The 17,236-nt window shown below is 36.4% G+C and overlaps 1 long non-coding RNA gene across 1 annotated transcript; it reads right to left on the bottom strand.

Annotated features, from left to right (window-relative positions):
- Window positions 1-15,710: 15,710 nt before the first annotated feature.
- LOC131805021 (uncharacterized) lies at window positions 15,711-16,280 on the bottom strand. The gene is made up of 2 exons (XR_009343472.1): window positions 16,114-16,280; window positions 15,711-16,061 (listed from the first exon to the last, which is right to left on the bottom strand). It is a non-coding gene; the product is annotated as an uncharacterized LOC131805021 (long non-coding RNA).
- Between the last annotated feature and the right edge of the window lie 956 nt (window positions 16,281-17,236).

The raw sequence follows: 17,236 nt of genomic DNA, 5'->3' as shown, positions 1-17,236 counted from the left end.
TAATACATGTGTTTTACTTGTGTGGTGAAGAAATTGTCAAATAGACGAAGATACTTTTTGCATTTGCTGTTAGTAAATATGAAGTTACAAAATCCTATATTCGGGGCTGTCTTTTCCAAAAATTTTCAATCTGCCCTACCTTGTAATCATTGTACCATGGGTACAAGTACACATTTTACAAGTTAGGCCATGGAAATGTTATTCATGTTTGGTCAATTTTCTTCCATAGGAGGAGGTATTCATTTTTTAAATATAAAATAAAAAGTTATAAACCATTTCTTTCTCAGCTTTAGTGTCCAACGGAGTCCTTTAGATTTATCAGTGCTAAAATCGAATTATCTACCGTTGGAGTCAGCGCATTTCAGATGCATGTATTTATCACATCAATAACACGGTATAAGGCGATTGGTGACGTTTTTTGTTCTGTTCCAGGACAGCAAGAAGTTAAAAAATTTTACTACGATAACCGATTTTCCTTTATTATATCGGAAAAAAATGCAGAAATAGTAGATTCTTGAAGGTTCTGGAACCTAGTACAATCCATGGTAGAAAATAAAAATAAAACTTTGCAAGAAGTGCAAGTTTATTCAAAAACCTGACACTTTTCACATATTTTTTTATATTAAATTAATTGAATTGGATTAATCAAAAAGGAGCTATAGACCGAATAACTTAAGTTTTCACAAATTTAATTTTGGGAGGACACAAATGGAATTTTCCAGAACTGCACGAATGTAAAAGTTTTAACCACAATAACCGATTTCCCTTTATGATATCGTAGAAAGATGCAAAACTAGTAGATTCTTGCATTAAACATTAAGTTCGGCCGGGCCAAACTTTTAAAACCCCCCATCTTTGGGTAATGAAAACATTTTTATATAAAAGCATCTGAATTCAAACGTGATCCACTTTAAAATACAAATACTGGTAAGGCCGTTTGGGTAATGCTGTTAATCTTTCAAAAAAAAAAAAAAAAAAAAAAAAACTATAAAGTGGTGAGGCCATTATATGGGGGCCATACCAAAACGGGCAAGTCTAATAGACTATAGTCTATAGACTCTATGGACTATTTTATACTTCAAGGATTGTCATATATCTAATCTCCTTAAATATAAATTTGAAACAATTGCGTGGGCAAATGTGATTAGGATTATCAAAATACCGAGTATCGGTAGGTATCATTTTATGTGCGCTATAGGACAACGTGGACCTAAATTTTCAATATTCTGCCGCCGGAGCTAGAACCCATTATGAACTACAAATACCAATTGTTTGGCAAATTCATACAAAAATGTGGCAAAAATAATCAAAATACTGAATATATGGAATTACCATTATATGGCCTATACAAAAACACAGTATAATTTGCGGTGATCTCTGTTTAAACACATCAACATCCACAAGCCACAAGGAAAAACATGGTTAATGGTTAAAAATGCTACAATGGTTATTAGCACAAATTGTAGCATTTTTGAAAGGTAAGAGTGTCAGCAATATTTGGCGCCAATTTGGTTGACCCCCATAATGGGACCTTTTTCGACGTTTTGGGGCTTTTATAAAAAATCCGGTTACAAAAAATCCATAAATTTGAAATATCCTGGAATCAGGGTAAAAATATGTACCTCTGGAAAAAAAATCGAAAAAATCTAAGTTTTTTTATTAGGGCTTATCTATAGTCTTGTAAAAACTTCGATTTAGATATTTTTCGGTAGATATTTTTACCCTGATTCCGGGAAACTATTTTTTCACTGTAGCAGCAGCTGTGTCGATGCGTCTACCTATATTCTTCTATCATGCTTTGGAGTTAGAACACACAACGTACAATGAATGGTACGTTTAGACTATGGATGATTAACTCGCTGGGCTTAATATATTCGGTGGGTTAACCCATGGCAGAAGAATACAGGTAGATGCATCAACGCTTGGGAGCATTAATATGTCAAAAAAATTTAAATGTTTTTTTCAAATATAAGTAGATTTTCATATACTTTCATATACTACGTCATTCGGAGGCTATTATAATTCGCGTTTTTCAACAATTTTTACAAATTTAAATAATTTTTCGAGTTTTGCCTTGTTAAGGCGAAGATCATATGTTTTATGAGTTAAGTGTTTGTTTTCTCTTTCGAGACGAGCTTAATGATCTGAAATTTGCAGTGAAAAGGAAAGCCAGATAGACACTATCACACACTCACCACTATGCGATGCGTTTCGCCGTTGGTTAAGCGGCTCATCAGGCATATTTGATGTGGATGATGGCTTACAAGGGCCGTTCATTCAACATTTTCAATTCCAAAATTGGTTTGACAGTTCATTGTCCAAGCAGCTGTGTCGACGCGTCTACCTATATTCTTCTACCATGGGTTAACCTATGGTAGAGGAATACAGGAAGATGCAGAATATTGATATGTCAAAAAATTTAAAATGTTTTGTCAAAAATAAGTAGATTTTTATATGTATTCTTATTCGATGCAAATCGGATGTTGTTATGATATTAATTTTTAACAATTTTTACAAATTTCAATAATTTTGTTGCTGCAAAATGGTCAGGCTTTATTAGAGGGGTACGATGGTAATGTTTACCAGGGGGTAAGACAGGGAGTACCTACGTTTCGGAAAGAGCCACCAATCCTCATCAGTTCCCTTGTTTTTTTTTTGTCTGGGATATTCTCCTCAGGAGTTATTTTAAAAATAACTTCTATGACAAATAAACTTTTTTTTACCCAAGTGACGAGTTTCTAAGCTCAATAGAAGAGGAAGCAAATAATTTTTAATTTAACATTTTCAATTCCAAAATTGGTTTGACAATTTATTGTCCCAATAGCTGTGTCAATGCGACTACCTGTAGTCTTTTACACACAGTTCTCATGGTAGAAAAATACAGGTTAGCTAAATCGACATGGAATTTTAAGCTGGTGAAGAATACAAATACTTTGTGGAGTCTAAAATGTATATTTCGAAGTGACAAATTTAATATACCCTCCATACTACTATAAAAGTATAAGGAACTTACTTTTCAAAAATTGTGACAGTTTGGCAATTTGCATTCACCTGATCCACACCGGCATTCTTTTCAGAAATACGACAATTTTACTGAATTTTAGTCAGTTTTGAATTTCTTACTATTTTTCTTATATTTTAGATTACGAATTTTTTCATCAGTTTACAAATATAAATGTTGGTCAGCCTCGCTGAATTCTAGGTCTTACAACACTGTCCGATGCCATTGATAAAATTCTCACATCCGATACTCAACTTACACCCATACATGCTGACCTTTGTCAACTAAGTCTTAAATTGAAGTGTTTGTTAGAAAATGTATTAAACATTTTTGAATTAAATCTTACATTTAGTTCCAATCACAATAGTTTTGTTCCAATCACAATAGTTTTTTTTTTTTGATGTTTTTATATGGAGGCTTCCAGAGGCAGATTTCTATTCTGACCACCAGTGGAATATCAGAAAATTGGAAAATTTGTTCTACCAAAAACTGACTTGGAGAACATTTTATATGTCAAAATACTCGTAAGGACTCCCTCTTTAATTTCGCATTCACAGTTTTATGGACGTTTGTATATGGAGGCTTCCAGAGCCTGATTCCCGTCCTGACCACCAGTGGAATATGAGAAAATTGGAAAATTTGTTCTACCAAAAACTGACTTGGAGAACATTTAATATGCCAAAATACTCGTAAGGGCTTTCACTTTCATGTGGCATTCACAGTTTTTGGACGTTTTTATATGGAGGCTTCCAGAGCTTGATTCCCGTCCTGACCACAAGTGGAATATCAGACTGTGAAAATCTTGTTTACGATATTATATATGGAATTAATAACTGGGGTATGAGAATTCATTATCGAACAACAAGACTGACAACATAAGTTCGTGCTATGGAGTGGCAATGAAGTAAAAAACTGTGATACTAATTTTTAAGTAGTGTAGTTTATTATATGTTCTATGTAAACACGTCTTAAAAATTATATTACGAATTCCCCAGAAGAAGTCGCCAAAACAGCGACGAAACGTCGGGAATAAAATACAAAATAAAATAATTTTGTTTTAATTTGTATATGAAACCTAAGGTCAAGAAGCTAAAACACACAAACCATAGAAATAATCATTGGCCAAAAAATAACAACAATAAACATTTGTTTATTTCATGGACTTTTTCATTCATAGTTTTATAAATAAATTTTGTTTTCAAATCGGTTCAAGGTTTTTTCTCTGACGCACAGTTGAAAAAAAGTATTAAATGTGATATTTCGATGTTCTGAGTCACCCTGTAGTGTAGTTGAAATTCGATGTTATCGATAGTTAGCAACGTTGCTAACTTCACGCAGGTAATTAAATTTGTTTATAAATGGGTTCCAGGTTTTTTCTCTGACGCACAGTTGAAAAAAGGTATTAAATGTGAAATTTCGATGTTCTGAGTCACCCTGTAGTTTTGGTGAAATGTCGATGCAACGTTGCTAACTATCGATAACATCGAATTTCACAAAACTACAGGGTGACCCAGAACATCGAAATTTCACATTTAATACCTTTTTTCAACTATGCGTCAGAGAAAAAACCTGGAACCGATTTGAAAACAAAATTAATTTATAAAATTATGAATGAAAAAGTCCATGAAATAAACACATTTTGTTCCATAATGAATTCTCATACCCCAGTTAGTAATTCCATACATAACATCGCAAATCAGTTTATGATACAACAACATTTTCAAATTCTGATATTTCACTGGTGGTCAGGACGGAAATCTGCTTTTGGAAGCCTCCATATAAAAACGTCCAAAAAATTGTGAATGCCAAACGAAAGTGGGAGCCCTTACGAGTATTTTGGCATATAAAATGTTCTCCAAGTCAGTTTTTGGTAGAACAAATTTTCCAATTTTCTCATATTCCACTGGTTGTCAGGACGGGAATCTGGCTCTGGAATCCTCCATATAAAAACGTCCAAAAACCTGTGAATGCCACATGAAAGTGAGAGCCCTCCAAAAAACTGTGAATGCCACATGAAAGTGGGAACCCTTACAAATATTTTGGCATATAAAATGTTCCCCAATTCAGTTTTTGTAGAACAAATTTTCCAATTTTCTCATATTCCACTGGTGGTCAGGACGGGAATCTGGCTCTGGAAGCCTCCATATAAAAACGTCCAAAAACTGTGAATGCCAAATGAAAGAGAGAGCCCTTACGAGTATTTTTGCATATAAAATGTTCTCCAAATCAGTTTTTGGTAGAACAAATTTTCCAATTTTCTCATTTTCCACTGGTGGTCAGGACGGGAATCTGGCTCTGGAAGCCTCCATATAAAAACGTCCAAAAAAATGTGAATGCCAAATGAAAGTGGGAGCCCTTACGAGTATTTTGGCATATAAAATGTTCTCCAAGTCAGTTTTTGGTAGAACAAATTTTCCAATTTTCTCATATTCCACTGGTGGTCAGGATGGGAATCTGCCTCTGGAAGCCTCCATATAAAAACGTCCAAAAACTGTGAATGGCACATGAAAGTGAGAGCCCTTACGAGTATTTTTGCATATAAAATGTTCTCCAAGTCAGTTTTTGGTAGAACAAATTTTCCAATTTTCTCATTTTCCACTTTCCACATTTTCCAAATTCCACATTTTCTTCCATATAAAAAACGTCCAAAAAAATGTGACTGCCAAATTAAAGTGGGAGCCCTTACGAGTATTTTGGCAAATAAAATGTTCTCCAAGTCAGTTCTTGGTAGAACAAATTTTCCAATTTTCTCATATTCCACTGGTGGTCAGGAGGAAGTCAGGCTCTGGAAGCCTCCCTATAAAAACGTCCAAAAAACTGTGAATGCCACATGAAAGTGGAAGCCCTTACAAGTATTTTGGCATATAAAATGTTCTACAAGTCAGTTTTTGGAGAACAAATTTTCCAATTTTCTCATATTTCAATGGTGACCAGAACGGGAATCTGGCTCTGGAAGCCTCCATAAAAAAACGTCCAAAAAACTGTGAACACCACATGAAAGTGGAAGCCCTTACGAGTATTTTGGCATATAAGATGTTCTCCAAATCAGTTTTTGGTAGAACAAATTTTCCAATTTTCTCATATTCCACTGGTGCTCAGGACGGGAATCTGACTCTGGAAGCCTTCATTTAAAAACGTCCAAAAAACTGCGAACGCCAAATGAAAGTGGGAGTACTTACGAGTATTTTGGCATATAAAATGTTCTCCAAGTCAGTTTTTGGTAGAACAAATTTTCCAATTTTCTCATATTCCACTGGTGGTCAGGACGGGAATCTGGCTCTGGAAGCCTCCATATAAAAACGTCCAAAAAACTGTGAATGCCAAATGAAAGTGGGAACCCATACGAATATTTTGGCATATAAAATGTTCTCCAAGTCATTTTTTGGCAGAACAAATTTTCCAATTTTCTCATATTCCATTGGTTTTTCCTCAACGTCTCACCCAGCGTATGTCTTTACGTTATACGACCGACTCTCTACTATGTCGTATGTTTAAGTAAATTTTCTGCCTCTAACTCCCTACCCTAGTTTCTCTAACGTTGAGCGCTTATGCTAGGAACACAATTGGAGCGAACGACGAATTTCGCCCTACGCGGCGACAAAATGAGCCGCGAAAATTCGTCGTATTTAACACAATACCGACGAAATTAAAAAACAGCTGATGAAGTTGTTTACTTTTTGCTCATTTGTTGACTACAATGAATTATACAAGAACACATAATTCTTTACGTTCTCTATTATAATTTCACTTATGTCCATCTTCTCTATTATAAATTCACTGATATCCATCTTCACTCAGGCGCAAGTACACAAATAAATAAACAAATTAATTATGTTTTTTTATACGAGTAACAGATAGTAGAGTGACCATAACAAATTTTAAAGTAAAAAGTAACTTTATTTACTAAAACACATAAAATTCGTACAAGTATGGCCACCTTGTACTGTTTTGTTCGCCGGTCGCCGGCGTATGAAATAGAAATAAAGCTAATTGAGTTCGCGGCGACCGACGAAATTTTCGCCGGTGCCGTGATTGTGTGCACTTCCATATACACATATGTGTTTTATTTTTGACGACGAACATACGCCGCGAAAAAATTCGTCGTTCGCTCCAATTGTGTTCCTAGCATTACGCACATGCAATTGGGTAAGAATTTTTTAGATTTTAATTTATATATACAACTTGAGGAAACACGTCGTAAGCTAGATCTCGTTGAGTGCAAATCGTTTTGCGGAAAAAACCGAGCTATCAAAACAATTAATGAAATAAAAACTCGATCTTTGTGAAAAACGAAAACCTTTTGTGAAGACCAAAAACTTTTTTGTTGGTTGAAAATTTATAAAATCTAATGCGCATAATTCTGTGCAAACACAGTGCCTTTTAGTGTGCATGAAAAATCCATCAAGGAACAAAATTGCATTCCCAATTAGTCTGTGGTTTTTGGCTAGATAGATTGTGGTGTTTTTGGTGTTCGTTGTGGCCGGGCTGCTGTTGGCGTACTTTGTGTGTGTGTGTATTTGTGCGTAGACGCACGTTACTTTTTCGGCTCTATTCTAAAAACTCCAGAACAGTGTGTGTGTGTGTGCGGGTAAACCGAAACGAACTTGCTGGGTCGAGATCATTCTCGAACACGTAAATAACGGACAATACGTTACTTTCTAAATCCTAATGGAGGAGGGGGTTAACATCTCTCCTCCGCTTTATAGGCGGGAGAGCAAACAACCACCCAAAAGTAGGGATAGAAGCCGTAGTGGAATGCGAGAAAAAAGACCACGCGTAGATGATGAACCCTCTAGAAATAACTCGATTATTGAAATCCAAATAAACAGCAAAAATTCAGAAGATCATAAAATGGGCCAAACCAAAGACAATTTTAACGTACCTTCTGTTGAGGGTGGAAACTCTCACATCCCAAACCTAGAAAAAAATAATGGTGGTAAATGTGATTTTAAATACGATGTTGATCATCGTGGTCCATACATTGTATACGTGGACAAAGTAGACCAAAACGGAAAGATCTCCTCCATAAACAGTGTCGCACTATCCAGAATTATTAAAGATCTAGGTTTCGCTGGCGTCCTAGACGTAAACAAGATTGGCTTTGGCAGGGCCAAAGTTGTATGCAGAAATGCTGCTGCGGCGAACATTCTAGCTGGCAATAAAAAATTGATGGAGTCAGGATACCAAGGAAAAATATTTGGACATTTCGTTTCGAAAATGGGAATCATTTTTGGAGTTCCAGTCGACATCACTGAAGACGAACTCACAAAAGCCATCCAGTCTGATGTGGACATCCTCAAGGTGATCCGAGTAACCAAAATGGAACAAGGTGTACGTGTCAATACACCCAGGGTTAAAATTCTTTTCAAAGGCCTCGATCTACCCAAGACGATAAGACTGTACGAATTCACCAAACGTGACGTTAAACATTTCATCTCTTTTGGAACGTGCCTTAAGTGTTACCGGCACAACCACTATGCACAGCATTGCAAGCAAAAAATTAGCTCATGGCGTAAATGTTACCACAGACATGAAGAAAATGCACCATGCATTCTCCCAATTGTCTGCCCCAACTGCGAAGGTAACCACTCACCCATCGGTAAGGACTGCCCGGCAAGGGAAAGAGCCTATCAGATTAAAAGAATCATGACCATGGAGAATGTGTCCCAAGGCGAAGCTCGCATCAAGTACGCTAAACATTTCTCAAATCGCTATAGTTTACTCGATGAGGAGCTAGAGGACAATTTCCCGGCACTCTCAAAGTCGTCCAACAAAAGTAAAGGAGAAAAGACTGAAACAATAAATAGCTATGTGGTGTCGGCAAAACTAATCCATGCCAAACAACCCTATGCCAAGGTGGCAAAAGTAAACATAAATCGACAACGTGAGCAAGAGAACGCTGCCAAAACTATGTTAGAGTACAAAAAAGCACTTGAAGTGGATAACGTATACAAATCCGGCAACGGCACGGCACTAGTCAACCCCAATAAAGTTGAGGAATCTCAGCAGATCTGGAATCTCAGCAGATCTCGGAACCATCAAAGGAAATAATACTGGCAAAATTACAAACGAACATATGCGCTTTCTCATTCAACTTAAGCAAAAGATCGATAGGCAGCTAGCTGACATAGACACCTTCATAATGAGATCCAAAGTACAAGAGATGGAATCATCTCAAGAATATGTAACCAATTAAACACGTTACTCTTCTTTTCCATAAAATAACAAATAACAAAATGAAAATTCTCCAATACAATATACAAAGTATCAACAAAAAAGAAAACAAGGATCTTCTTGAATTATTTTTACAAAACGAAGATATAGACATAGCCCTGCTAGCCGAAACCTGGGTCAAAAACAATGCGGAAGTCAGTCTATGCAACTATAATTTTCTGAGCAAGGGGAGATCGGATGGATATGGTGGAGTTGGTATCGCCATACGTCGCAATATCACCTACAGTATCATCGGTTTCGACCCGAAATTCGAAATAATGGGTATCACAACCCACAATCTACGGAAAAACATAAACATAATCACTGCATACATTCCGCCCAGTACTCAAAGAGACGCCTTCAAAACTATGAGCAAGGCCATCTTTGAAACCGCATCAAGGCTAAGTGGTGTCACTCTAATCACTGGCAACTCAGTCACTGACGCGAAGGGCCATATTATAACAACCCACATAAACGAATACAATATCTTCTGCTTAAATGATGGCAACCCCACCTTCACTCTTAATGACACACATTCGGCTATTGATCTATCTTTCATAAACTCAACAAATTTTGCAATATCATGGAAAGTCCTGCCCGACAAAATCACCAGCAGCAACCATTTGCCCATTTTAATGGAAACATCCGCCAATGCCAATGTACCAAGAAAACGCAAAAAAGTCCAACATGCCAAAATTATGTCGCAGATGGGCGAAATGTCAGTGGGTGACACACTACAAGATTTCAACAGTAAGGTCAATACAATAATACAAGAAAACACGATCAAACTGGGCCCCAACAACAACTACGTACCGAAACCATGGTGGGATGAGGAGATTCGGGAGCTCTACCAAGCACGCACGGCTGCTAGAAGAAGATACACCAGAAGTAAATCATGGACAGATGCTCTAGCCCTTGGTGAAGCAGAACGGAAGCTGTACAATAGAATAGCAAAGAAAAAGAGGAAACTTTTTAAAATCTTTCAATGCCAGCTCAACACCGCAAACTCAACCAAAGACATGTGGGACATGGTCAAAAACACTAAAAAATATGGTCAAGAAAAGCCCGTCAACAACGTGTGGAACGAGAAACAACAAATCGATTATCTAAACCTAGTAGCGGAACAAGCAAATTCAAGTACAGGATCAATGGAAATCGCATTTGGAAATATAATCAGTGACCGCCCTCTACTGAATAAGGAATCATTCGAACGTTTTTTGACCAGTCGTAGTTCCAGATCTGCTGCTGGACCAGACAATATCACCTACGGCATGATCGCCAGTCTTAAAGAAGAAGAAAGACAGAAATTCTATAACATTTTATTAGAAATATGGAAAAAAGGTGACTTTCCAGAAGAATGGCGGAAAATCAGAATAACGCCAATTCCAAAAAGGGGCAAAGACCTAGGCAACATATGCAATTACAGACCGATAGCGTTAATGTGCACTGCGCAAAAAATCTTGGAAAGCGGTATAAAAGAGCTAATCCTGGAGATCACTGAACAAAGAAAAATCATCCCTGCAAAATCGTATGAATTTAGGCCAGGCAGATCCACCTCATGCTGCATAAATGATCTCATCAATACTGTAGAGATCCTCAGGAAATCAGGAAATCATGTTGTTGGCGCTTGTGTTGACGTGGAGAAGGCGTTTGACAACACCAACGTACACAAACTATCAAGAATCCTTTTCGAGAAAGGCTTTAACATGCATATAATCAAATGGATATTCGACGGCATGAGATCCAGAAGATTAGAATTGGGTAAATGTACCAAAACCATAACAAATTGTATTCCTCAAGGCAGCGGACTTAGCCCTGTGTTATTTAACATATACACAGCACAGTTGCATCACACCACATCAGATAGAACCACCATTTTTCAGTTTGCGGACGACTTTTTCATCCTTTGTCATGATAAACTTTTCAACAAAGCCAAAGAATTGTTAACTCAAGAGCTACATAATATGTTTTCTAAATGTGCCAACCTTGATCTCACCTTCAACATGAGCAAAGTCAACATCATTCATTTCTGTAGGCGGCCACGCGATCTGGACATAAGCATCAACAATGAACAATTAAACCAAACAAACCGTATTAAATACCATGGTATACATATCACAGCCAGTGGGTCTGCTAGGGTCCATGTTGATGAAACCATGTATAAAGTGGACCATACCTGCGATTTCCTAAAAATTCTCAGCGGATGTAGATTTGGTGTGGCCCCATACAGGGCGCTCCATTTCTATAAAGCCTTTGCGCGTCCCAAAATCGAATATGGTGCAGCAGCCTTGTCAAATCTGACAAAAACCGCAGAAACAAGAATTAAAACATGTATTCATGGATGGCTTCGCAAATCTCTGGGCCTTATCAGATCCACCCCAACTCCAATCATTTACCAATTGGCAGCCGAACTTCCACCACGGTACAGATTTCAGATAAGTACAGCTAAAGAGTTAATAAAAAGCAAAGCATACGGCCTCCCTGTAATAAAGCAGGTTCAAAAATTAGGGAACATTAATTCCAGCTATGCACTAACCCTAAGAAAGTTCAATGAGATCATCCTAAACGTTGCCCCAACAAGAGCGACAGCTGCGTCTTCAAAATACATCAACATAGTTAGAGATTTCTTTAAAGGTATTGCCACTAAAAAATCGGAAGCGAACATTCAAATTGTCAATCAACTCATAAATGAGAAAATTGCGCAACTGAAAGAAGAGAACTTCGAAATCTTCTTTACCGACGGATCGGTAATAGACAATATCAGTGGAGCCGCATTTTTGCATATCAACAGCAATACCTTAAAATCCTTCTATACCGACAAAAAGCTTGCGTCCATGACAGCGGAAATAATTGCCATCCATCAAGTGCTAACCTTTGCTCAAAATAACGCGTTGACCAAAATTGCAATATTAACTGACAGCAAAAGTGGAATATAAGCAATAAAATCCAAAAACCACAAGAGCTATTTAATCGATGACTTAGTACACATATCAAACAGCGCACAGATCAAAGTTGAAATGCATTACATTCCAGGGCATCTCAATATAACCCAAAACGAGACAGTAGACCTAGCAGCGAAAAACGCAGAAAATGAAGGCACCTTTCTAAACATCAGATGGCCCATAAATGATGCAATAAACCATATACAAGACAAAATATGGGAAGACTGGTCAGAAGAATACTCCAGGATTGCAGAGCACAGTAATTCCCACTTCTTCAAAATTTTCACCAAACCAGAAAGGACCCCAAAAAAATCCAAATTACACCCTGACGACCAGAAGATGATGAATCGAATTTTGTCCAACCATACATTCAGCAAGAGCACCCTTTATAAAATGAATGCGGTACCCTCAGCAGACTGCGAAACATGCAACGCAGAAGAAACCATTTCACACATATTGTTCAGTTGCACCAAACATGACAACATCAGAAACAAGTACAAATCCTTCAATGGAATCTTCACCGTCGAAGATTTCATAGCCAAACATCACTGGGAACACCTGCATGATATGTTCATCAGGTTCATAAAATAAACAACATCGCAAATATAACATGAAGGCACACAGACAAAGTCTCTCCAAAAGAGAGTTCGCCAATTATCCCCTCCCCTTTTTCCCCCCTTTTAGCTCCCAAAGCGCTTAGGGATTTAAAAAAAAAAAATAATAATAATTTATATATATATCCGACATCTATTTCCCATTACTAACATAATTTTCTTTTCTTTTGCAGGTTGATTACATATGGTTTTGGTTTTCAGCAATGAAAACCGTAAAATAACGACGCCCTTCCAGCTTTAATATTCTTGGCAAAAATTTATCGCTGGCAGCATCGCAACGAGGGATTGGGAAACTTGGGTGGGAGAAGATCTATCCCTCCACAACAATGCACCCATATAGCAATGTTATTTGGTATAAAAGATTAAAATGTCTCCTTCCAGTTTAGAGAAAATCGATTCACAATTAGATATGCCTTCTATACATTAGTTCAATCTGAAACCAAATTATAACTGGTCTAAAACCAAATGTTAATAATTGACATGATCAACGGGAGTTTTACTAAATATGTATAGTGGTGTAGGGTATCATATAGTCGGCCCCGCCCGACTTTTGACTTTTCCTGTTTTTATACCCTCCACCATACTATGGAGGGTATATGAATTTGTCATTCCGTTTGTAACTCCTCGAAATACTCATGTCAGACCCAACAAAGTATATATATTCTTAATCAGCGTTAAATTCTAAGGCGGTTTAGCCATATCCGTCTGTCTGTTGTAATCACGATTTCTTTCGAACGAATTGAGATAGAAGGCTAAAATTTTGCACACATGTATATTTTGTAGGTCCACGTCTTCATATAGCCCCCATATAACGGTACCCCCTATATTCGATATTTTGATGATTTTAGCTACTTAATAAACCGATTTTTCTTCAAGTTTCGCATTTAAATATTGTATTAACTTTTGAAAAAATGCAGGCCTACGTCGTCGCATAGTTAGATTTTATTTTTTTTTTTTTGAAAATTGTCAAATTTGTACCAAATGGTTGAGAGTATTAAAAGTTTGGCCCGGACGAAGTTACAGATTTTTTACCTGTTTTTTAATGAATCATAATTGAAATACTGGTGCAAATTTAGCTCTGAATTGTCTGATAAAAATATTAATTTTTACCAACGAAATTATATTGAAAACAGAAAATTGAAAAATTAAAGCTAACAAATTATTTCTCTCCTTTTATAGAGACAAAAACACTTTTTATACCCTGCAACACTATGTGTTGGGGGTATTATAAGTTTGATTGGACCCAAAATTTTGTAACACCTCGAAATATAGATTTCCCACATCGGAAAGTATATATGGATCTTCCTATCTCGCCGAGCTGAGTCGATCTAGCTACGATGTCCGTCGTCCGTCTGTCCATGTTAATTTGTAATCACTCTACAGGTCGCAATTATGGCCCGATCCTCACGAAATTTAGTTGGGCTTAATGTTAGAATAGAACCCTATTTTTTTTGAAGATGATCGCATAATATTTAGGGTTTGAAATGGACCAAAAACTGAAAAATTTCCTGATTTTGCAGCCGTTATAAAGGTCACAAATAGAAACGAAAGGTCACGAAATCTCGCATGAAGTTAGAGTTTAGGACAGCGGACAGAATGGACCACTACTTTTGTGAGAAAAAAAAAAAAAAAAAAACAAAAATTTACATTTTACAGTTGAAAATAACATACAGACGATATCCAAAGTACACAAAAAGGCGAACTTTTGGCTTTTTGTGCTGATTTCGTTGTCGAATATATCCAAATATCATAGACAAGCAAATCATATAGATGGGACTAAATTCAGAGATACAGAGGGGCCTCTTGCTTTTGGAGATGATCGAAAAATATTTAGGGGTTCAAATGTACCAAAAACAGAAAAATTTTCCTTATCACACAATTGAAACCAATCGACACGAAATTTAGCATGAGAAGAGAGTAAAGGACAGGGAAGAAGTGTATCATTTTGGATGACCATCGGATTATATTTAACTGTAACTAACAGGACGACGGGTTGCGTAAGTATTGGACATATGTCCCTAGTCAAAAAGGTCTATAACACAATTTCAAAAGCGAAATCTTCCAAAATGGATTTGGACATAAGGGGACTTCTACCATTATGTAATGTTGTAGGGTATTACATGATCGGCCCCGCACGACTATAGCCTTTGCTTACTTGTTATATTTGTACCCTCAGCCATATGGCTAGAGGGAGTATATATCATTTGATATGGTCAAAACGTGCCTAGTCGAAATAACGGTTTCGATCTAGCGATGTCCGTCTGTCTGTCTGGCTGGCTGGTACGCACGATAAATCTCGAAGGGAGTATCCGATTTGGTCCAAACTTGGTACATCGTAATATTTTGTCAAATATATATATCGGGTTGTGAGATGGGCAATATCAGTCCGCTTCTTCTGGTACCTCCCCCACAAAGGTTCAACATTTTGAATATCCATGCGAAATTAACATCCGATTCCATTCAGACTTGGCACATCTCAATATTTCCACCAACACAAGATCTCTTATAAAGATATACCATTTTTTCTGGTACCTCCCCCCACAGGGTTCAAGATTTTGGGAAAACAAACTCTCAAAATAAGCCAGATAAGCATTCAACTCTCTTTAAATTTCACATATACGAATTTTTGCTAACACAAGATCTGTTGTGAAGAACCCCCTCTGGTACATCACCCAAAAAGGGTCACAATTTTCAATACTTTTTCTGTCATAACTTAAGAAACAAGTCAGCGATTCTTTACAATTGGCTATGTCCGAATATTTCTCTCAACCAGAAACTTGCGTTGAATATGGATTTTATGATGAAGTTACCAATATAGACAGAACCCGTCACGTCGCAACATTTATACCGTATTTATTTAGGTCTGGTATGAAATGGACAACCCACTCCATAGAGGGGTAAGAGTTTGCATAATCATAACAGATGTCAAAGTACGACTGATACTTTTTAACTTGTTATATTTGATTTATACATTTCTATATTTGAAATTTTTTGCAGAAATTATATATAACAATTGTGTATGGCTTTGGCCGCTAATCGATAACATTAGATGTGATTAAAGCTATTGGTATGGTGATTGCTACGGCACACCTAATTGAACCTTTAGAGGTTTCATCGAAATTCTTGCTTAGAACATGACACCGGTTAATGAGTTTGCTCTCAAAACAACGGATAATTGGCCAGGGAATTTAAATCGGTCATTAATCGGGCTTTACGTAACAACTGAAAGGCATTTAAATAACAAACTTCTGAAAATTGCAAGGTATATTCTACGAGGTATGTGAGTATGACCTGAAAAAAATATATATTAAAAAATGTATTAAAAATTATCAAATAATCTTACATTTAGTTTCAATCATAATAGTTCCTTTAAACTAGCAAGATTGAGAGTAACTTCTCTTTTGGTGCAGTTTGGAAGGACTTTAATGAATATCCTCATCGGTAACTACCATTTACCATAGGTTTACGCAGTTCTCATGGATAACTATTGCATTATATTCTAGAGAACTGCCAGTTATTTAGGCACAGTTTTAAAACCCAAATTGATTGCCATGCTCATCCAGATTACTGGTCATCATGTCAGCCTGTTGTAACTATAGTGGACTCTCCTCGAAGGCATTGGGGCCGCTAATCAGATTCCTTTGAGTCCATCCAGTTGAGTCCTTAACAAAATAATTAAAAAAATCTTTAGAGAAAAATAGAACATGTTTTGTTTTTTATTTGATAATAAACAACTTGTTACATTTGTTTTGACAGAAATTACGACATTACAATCCATACAGGTAGGCATCTTTAATTGCAACATTTTTCAACGCAGTCCACCTTTTCTTCATTGTAGCATGCTACAATCCAATCATCATAAAATGATACAGGTAGCCGCATCGACACATGGCAATTAACTTTCAATGTTTTTTGAAATTAAAAATATTGAATGAAAAATTACTCAAGGAACCTCTGAAATATTTAAATATTTTGGACATATCAATGTTCACAAATGTTGATGCATCGACCTGTATTCTTCTACCATGAAAACAATATTGGAAACATGAAAGGATGCGGAAAAATGAAACGAAAAAATTTCTGAAACATAGTAGTGCGTCTTTTTTCAATAAGAAAAGTGATGCCAAATTTAATAAATGGCATTGCATAGATATTCCAATATGATTTCAAATACAAATGTTATACATTTTAATATCGTTAAATACACGCTATAAAATTAACTATTCTTAAACTTGATATTCGTTTGTAATACGAATTATCTTAAAATTATTATTTGTATATAATATAACAAACTTCAATGCAATACTGTGCAAAACGTTGCAAACTGTACTGGAAAAGTAAACGGGATGGAACGGAATGGACCACCTGATCTACGACGATTTCGTTTGGTAAATATGAAACGAAGCGAATTTTTGAATATGAAAAAATTCCACTTGTATTTGAGTTTTGATAAACAACGCATGTTT

The sequence above is a fragment of the Musca domestica genome, unplaced genomic scaffold, assembly GCF_030504385.1.
Source record: "Musca domestica strain aabys unplaced genomic scaffold, Musca_domestica.polishedcontigs.V.1.1 5, whole genome shotgun sequence".
Classification (NCBI taxonomy): domain Eukaryota; kingdom Metazoa; phylum Arthropoda; class Insecta; order Diptera; family Muscidae; genus Musca; species Musca domestica.
This window is presented reverse-complemented; position numbering and strand designations above follow the sequence as displayed.